The following is an 8,140-nucleotide window of genomic DNA, read 5'->3' on the forward strand; positions in this document are numbered from 1 at the left end:
AACTTCAATTTGGCCATCATGAATAGAAGTCTGGGGCAAACAAGAGGCAGCTGGTTCCAAGTTGTTTGTCACTGCCGACACAATGGCCAAACTGGCAATTCCCTTGAGTAACTTTCTCTCGTTGGCCAACTCAATGTTCAGCATGGTGCAGACTTAGAGCAGGACCGCCTTTCTGAAAGTCAATACAGAGCTCCCCCACATCACTGGAAAAGTCATCAAACAGGATCTGTGATCCCTGTTCAGCAAGCTCAGTACTTTTCCATCCTTATTGATGGGTCTGAAACACAAGTGCTAGTGATCACAAAGTGATGGGTATGTTCTGGGTGGGTAAGATAGCTCTGCCAGATGTCACATCATTGAGTTTAAGAGGCCAGACAGGTGAATGCAGAAGGTTTGAAGAATACGGTTCTTAACACAGTCTGGGAACTTGATGTGGATGTAAATAACAAGCATATCGGTTTAATGGGTGACAGCATTAGCTCTAATCTCCAAATGAAGAGAGAAGCTTCTCTCCTCAAGCAGGAACTCTCCTTAATTTCACTACCTTGTCTTAGTCACCATTTAGAGAGCTGGCAGCTACTGACCCATTTAAAATACTGGCCTTGTTGACATTTTTACCACACTTCTCTTTATAACTTAAACAGTCCTCTTTTTTGTGAAGTTTTTCTTTGTGAATTAAAAACAGCAGAGTTTGTGAAACACTATTTTAACAACATTAAAGAAAGCAGATGGAACACACTGGGTATTAGCATAAAACAGGACAGGGAAAGCCCTTCTTCATATATTCCCTTGGCTTAAAAACATGATCAAGGTGGCCAGATGGCTCAGTTGGTTAGAGTGCATGCTCTTAACAAGAAGGTTGCCAGTTCAACTCCCACATGGGATGGTGGTGGGCTGTGCTTCTGGCAACTGGATTGAAAATGGCACCTTGAGCTGAGCTGCCGCTGAGCTGCCAATGGGCGGCCGGATGGCTCAGTTGGTTGGAGCACATTCTCTTAATGACAAGGTTGCCCGTTTGACTGCCCCATGGGATGGTGGGCTGTGCCCACCGCAACTAGATTGAAAATGGAGACAGGACTTGGAGCGGAGCTGCACCCTCCACAACTAAGATTGAAGGACAATGACTTGACTTGGAGCCGAAGGGTCCTGGGAAAAACACACTGTTCCCCAATAAAGTTTAAAAACAAACAAACAAACACATGATCAGTGAGAAAATCACAAGGGTAGACCTACACATGAGAATGCAGAGCGCTCAGAGGATTTTAACAAGCCTGAATTTTGTCCTTCATCTTCCTACTCATCACTGAGATATTAGACCTACCTACTCTCTAATCGGCATTGTCTTCCAGAAGGACAGTGCGATTGGCTTTTTGTCACATCACCTCTTGAGAAGTGCTACTATACCCTCAAGAGGATCAGGAAAGGGACCTTGCATGGCGTGCTCAGTGATTTACTGGTACATGCAGAAAGAAACCCAAAGCCAGCATCTTTCAGCAGGATCAGGCTAAATGAGGGATAGCATTGATTCAACATTTTAGGGCAAGAGTCCTCATTTATACTAACGCAATTCAGCACTGCTTGCGTCACACGATGGGGGTCTCCATAAAGCAGATGCTTCCCAGTGTTTAAAATTATTGCATATAAATATATGACCAATGAATAAGCCTTAAAAGACTATGCAGCCAGAGGACTTGAAATGTTTGTTAATCCCTTTGAAGGGCTGCTACAATTAAATCGTGTGGATGCTCCCAGTTGGCTGGAGAATGGGATTGCTCAAAGGTTTCGGGTTGAAAAGCCTCGCACAGCTCTCTAGGCACGAAATTTGGCAGAGGTGCTGAAAAACTACAAAAGACAAGTTCCCAAACATTTATCACATCGTTTGTATTCTGCAGTCATTCCCAGTGTCAATGGCAACAGTGGAAAGGAAAGGATGAAATCAGGTTACAGGAATAGAATGCTTAAGAAAGGGCTTGAATATCTAATGCACATTTTTCAGGCAGGCCCAAAGCCAGGAGTACACAACGACAGACCTGCTGTCAACCTTTTCTAGTTAAAGCTCACCAGAACAAATAAATTCCCTTCTGGCAAAAGACCATCAGAAAACCTCAGCTTTGAAGGAGGACCATATTTTTTTCTGATAAAAAATAAGAATTTTCTGCTTGAACCCCCTCCATAAATCACCATGATCTCTGGCTATGTTTGTAAATTATGGAGAAGTCATCTGTTTGTTGTAAAGTGTAATAATAGAGCTGTTAGGGCAAAATAAAATGAAGAAGGGAGTATATTTCCTACCATTAAGGCGTTGTTGTGTGTCTGTTTAGTTTTTAATGTTTATAGAAACAGCAGTGCTCTGTGGAAAAGGAATTCATCCAAAGGGGGAAAGACTTGTTTGATTTTCACTTGACCACATTTCTTAATTATAAAGAAAAAAAATACAGCATTTGTTCTATATTAATAAATAGGATTCTTTTGTCATGTTTATTTCTGTGGTTTTATTCTTGGTTTATCTTAAAAGCTAGGAATTGAAGTGTTAATATTAAGTGAATCACATCATTATCCTGTGTCAAAATTATTATATGAGGTGTGACAATTAAGTTCGCAAACTTGTTGCAATGATGTTGCTAACCTTTTTTAATATCAGAGGGATTATTCATTATGAATTTGTATCAGCTGGACAAACAGTTAGCCAAGTTTACTATGTTGCTGAAAAGGCTGCATGAAAAAGTTAGACAACCTGAACTTTTCGCGAACAATCCTTGGTTCTTGCATCACGACAATGCACCAGCTCACATGGCACTGTCTGTGAGAGAGTTTTTAGCCAGTAAACAAATAACTGTATTGGAACACCCTCCCTACTCACCTGATCTGACCCCCAATGACTTCTTTCTTTACCCGAAGATAAAGGAAATATTGAAAGGAAGCCATTTTGATGACATTCAAGACATCAAGGGTAATACGACGACAGCTCTGATGGCCATTCCAGAAAAAGAGTTCCCAAATTGCTCTGAAGGGTGGACTAGGTGCTAACATCTGCGCATAGCTTCCCAAGGGGAGTACTTCAAAGGTGACTGTAGTGATATTCAGCAATGAGATATGTAGCACTTTTTCTAGGATCAGTTCGTGAACTTAATTGTAAGAAGTGTGTGTGTGTGTGTGTGTGTGTGTGTGTGTGTGTGTTTAATTGCCCAGAAGGATGCAGCACGGCTTAATATTTGGGCGGAGTTCACCATCTGCCTTTATGCTCCGTAGCCATAAAATAGTCCAAACACTGCTTAGGGAACTGTGCCAGGGCACAGAATAAAATAAAAAAATCACACCTTTCCTACTACCAAGGCAAACTACTGAAATGTCTTCCAATATTTACCAGCGTTCTTGGCACACAGCAAGGAAAAACTCAATATTTGTTGAATAAATAAAATCACTTATTTATAAAAAGTCTGAAATTCATGGTATAAAGTTTGCAGCAGTAGAAGTGTAATTCTGTAAGGCCGTTTTCAGGTGAGCATTACAGAAACTGCCTAATTATTATTTGCTTTAGCTCCACTGTGTTTAACGATAAATAATCTCCATGTTTTAAAACAATATTTTTCAGATAGCCTCTATTACATAATTAAAAGCCAAAAATGAAAAATACAAGATTCCTAATTCTCTATTTATCCCCCATTAGCAACATTTCAGTCCTTTTCTATAGAGGGATTTCTGAATTTAGAACTCTCTGGAGAGGACTACGGACATTAGGTGCAGACAGAAAAAAAATTGAGTAGTTGATATGCAAAAATGACAGGTGTTTACTATGGGAGATTTAAGCACATTAGTTTTAACAAACTCACACTTCTCCACTCAGTATCTCAAGCATCAGGAAATGGCTGCTCTCGAGTGTATTTATAAAGATTTTGTGGTGTGGGGTGTTGTAATGTTCTTTTTCCAAATAACTATTCATTACAAACCTTTCCAAGTTTCAAAATAGATCTGCCTAAATCATATACACATTTGAAAACATTGCACTTTTCTGATTTTATGATAACAATAAAAAACAATGCAACCATATGAATATTTAAAAATATAAATACCGGTGTCTTTTTTAAAAAATAAATCCTCATCTATAATTGTTTCCTATGTTAATACTAAAAGTCAAATAAGTGGCAGGACAAAACAGGAGGAACACAAGGAATCATGGGAATACTTTTTCAAAGAGAATTCTTTTAATTCTCACCCAAAAGAAGTGAGTCCATTGAAATAATGAAGCTACAACTAATATTTTATAATAAATAGAATGAAACATATATGTATTTTCTATGGTAGAAGCTTTTCAAGTTATACCACTTTAGAAGTCATTATTTCACTCAATCACTAAAAAGATTTTTTAATTGCTCAACTCATGTTACAAGCCCCAAAGCTAACACAGCTTCCATGTTCATTATATCTTTAATATGGCTTTATCTTTCCATTGTAGTATACACCTATATAGTTCCAGCAGAAAGCATTTTCAAAGCCAGAAATCAATCTCTCCTATTGCACTCTTAAGACCAGAGTAAATTCCATGACTCTAACAAATCACATTATTCAGTGGATACACCTGGAGGGCCTGGATGGCGGTGCTGGGAGACGGTTTGATATTGGGAAGGGTAGTCTATGTAAGAGAAAGAACATTTGTGAAGCTCAAAGGGAGAAGAATGCAAGATTAGCTCATGAAGGATCTTGTAAGCCATATATAAGTGTATGGACTTCCTCTTGAAGCAATGGTGAGCATTGAAGGGTTTCAGCTGGAAGTAGGGGTGGAGTGGGGGATGACCAGATTCGTATTTTAAAGAGATCGTTCTGGCTACTGTTTTAAAATGTACCGAAGGGGGCAAATCTGTATATATATAGGCCAGGTTCGAAATCCAGGCAGGAAGAGATGGTATAGAAATGAGCACATTTTTAAGATAAATAAGAGGGAGAACAGATAGGACTTAGTTTCCAATTAGTTGTAAAGGTGAGAGAGAGAGAAGAGTTAGGAATGTCACCCAGGTTCCAGGGTCTGCATGATGATAGCCTTTATTCACTTAGGGAACATGGAAGGAAGGTCCACTTTTAGAAGAAGTATGATGAATTCAATTTGGAACATGTGGACCCTGTGGGATATAAAAATCGAGATATCCAGATGGATAGTCGTGGAATAGGGATGTGGATTTATACAATGTATGGAAGATCTTCCTGTAAATAGTAATTGAAGCCGTTGGAAAGAAAGACATTACCTAGGAAGGGAAGGTAGGATGAAAACGTACGTGGGTCAGGGCCAGAAACTGAGGGACACCAACATTTAAGGAATGGCCTGAAAGGATGCTGAGAAGTAGGGGGAAAGCAGGGAGGCTGTGTTACAGAAGGAAAGCCATTTTCAAAAATGTGGGAGCGTTTATGCGTTTCCATGAGAGGTCAAGATTAGGATAATAACTAGCCATTACATTAAACCGCATAGAGATAATTGGTGACTTTGGGCAAGAGCTGTTTAGTAGAATGGTGTGTATGTGTACATGAGTGGAGTGGATGGTCCAAAAAGCAGGGAGGGTGTGAGAAATGTGAATATAGACTCTTTTTCAGAAGTTTGATGATGAATGGGGGAGAAGCAACTGGGTAGCACTAGAAAGATAGGAGTTTAAGAGAGTCATTTGTTTCGCTGGGAAAGGTTTCAGCATGTTTAAATGCTGATGTGAAGTGTCTGATAGAAAAGTAGGTTAAAATTATCAAAAAAAGAAATAATAGCTAATAATAACAGGTAACACTCAGTGCTTAATATGCACTAGGCACTCCTCCAAGTTCTTCGCGTGTATTATTAACTCCTCAGATGCTCACCATAATCCTATGAGGTGGGTATTTCAATTATTCCATTTTACAGATAAGGAAATAGCAACATGGAGAGTTAGAAGGACTGACTGCATGGAATAAGCTCTCTTATGAACTAGGAAAGCGTGGGCTCCAAAGCCCAGGTAAAGGAATTACCCTTGTACAGGAGAAGGGACAACTTCCATTCTAAAGGACCAAACGTGAAGAGGATGGGGTGGAGGCAGGAGAATGTATAGGTTCGGCGGCAGGAGATTGAGAGCATTCTCTTAATAGCTTCTATTTTGTCACCCAGTCAGGAGATAAGGGCATCTACACAGGATGAGGGTAGAGGTGGTGGGGTGGTAGGTTTGAAATGTGGAGAACGTTTCAAATAAACCCTGCAGAATAGGAAAGACCACTGACCCGGGAGCATTGATTGATTGGCAGGCAGCGCTGAGGCCCCACAGCAGTTAGAGAGCAAGTTGGAGCAGCGTCGTTCACCCACAGGGTTGTGGGGCTTCCCTCCTGCTCAACTTCATGTCAGAGGAGAAAGAGCTATCCAAGAAAGATCCGGAAGTCTTGGCTTTAAGTCCATGATGGACTCTTAGAAGACCCTGGAGGCACACCGAACAGGTAGGGACTGTGGGGAAGGGTTGGGAATGGGATAGGGGTGTAGATCCATCTGATAGGCACATATTTGTACCTTCTTGATGAAAAAGAGTATAATTATACCTAACAAGTCTGGTAGACAGGGAATGAATGGATTGTGCCCAAAGCTTAAAAAATATAATAGAGCTTGGTGAAAGGATATATGTATTATGGGAACTCTGTACTTCTCTGTTTATTTTTTTCTGTAAACCTAAAACTGCCCCCCCCACCCCAAGTCTGTGAATTCCAAAAAATAGACCTGGGAATAGATAAGGCAGGGACTCTCTGGATATTACTGACCATATGACTCACAAATGTGATTCCCCTGGCTTGTCTACAGTGGCTCAGCAGGTAAAGAGAAAAGCAATTTGGAACCCCTGGCTATCAGACCACAAAGCACCTGCTCATTTTTCCATAACCTCTGAATCTTGATTCCGTTTATTGATATTCAGTGATGTGTAGCCTTAAACTTTGAACGCTTTCTGAAAGTGTTAAAATTTTGAACAAAGGCACTACTATGATTTGTCACGAAGACTTGACTCTTGCAAACCGCGACTTTTTACCTGTCAGAAGAACGTTTCACTGATGGACCAACAGGTGGCAGTATAACATAGTGGTCTTGAAATTTTAAGTACTATTGCTAATTAACAAAATATGGAATGAGGCACTTGGTGCTGTGCTAGGAATCAGAACTCTGAGACGAAAATGCTTTTTTTCCAGAAGGTTACAGTCAGATAGTAAAGATTCAAGGGAAGCCTAAAGCATCTCTCTGCATCTATCTATTGTGGACCAGTATGTAGGTAGGGCAGCTGAAGTCTCTCGAAGTGAAAAGAGGGTTTAGGTTTGGAGGGAGGAGGAGAAGAAAGGGGAGGAGAAGGGAAGAAAGGGAGAGAAGAGATAAAGAAAGGAACTATGAAGGAGCCAAAATTATAATGCAGCCTATTTATCCTTCAAAATTCATCTCAAAACTCACCCCTGGCAGCCTCAGACCCCACTTCAATTCAGATGCTGCAAGCGCTCAGGACATTCATCTGTCATGGTACTAACACAGTGAGTAGTGTAAGGGCTGATGGCGTGCCCATGTCTTTATTAGGTTCGAGATACTTGAGGAAACACTGTTCATCTTTGAATACTCTGGAACCAGAGCCTGACCCAGTTCCTGGCTCAGACTAGGAACAAAATAAACATTGATGAATGAATGAATGCTAGGTATTCAGGCCAGTTATCATGTCTTCTACCTTTTTAATCTCCCTTTAGAAAGAAAAGTCCTGTCAATATCTTTTCTAATAATAAATTCAGTTTCTTGCTTTGTATCTCATAAGTCACCTGAGAAAAACACTGTTTACCTTTAATACAAGTTAAAATAAAAATCTTTAGGAAGAGGAGAATGTGAAACAAGCAAGCAGGAGGCAGCAATGGGTTGGCCCTGAGGGAAAAAGAATATCCATTAAGCTCTGACCATGTGCCAGACGTAATTGGTAGGCTTTGCGTGTGTTCTTACCTAATCCTTACATCAGTATTATGAACTAATTACTGTTATTAAGCCCATTTTGTAGGTGAGAAAATGAGGAGAAGAGAAGATAATTTGCCCAAAAACATTAACTGGTGCAAACTGATATTTCTTCCCTTTTCCCTCCCGTCCTTCCTTCCTTCCTTCCTTCCTTCCTTCCTTCCTTCCTTCCTTCCTTCC

This window comes from Hipposideros armiger, unplaced genomic scaffold, assembly GCF_001890085.2.
Source record: "Hipposideros armiger isolate ML-2016 unplaced genomic scaffold, ASM189008v1 scaffold_792, whole genome shotgun sequence".
Taxonomy (NCBI): Eukaryota; Metazoa; Chordata; class Mammalia; order Chiroptera; family Hipposideridae; genus Hipposideros; species Hipposideros armiger.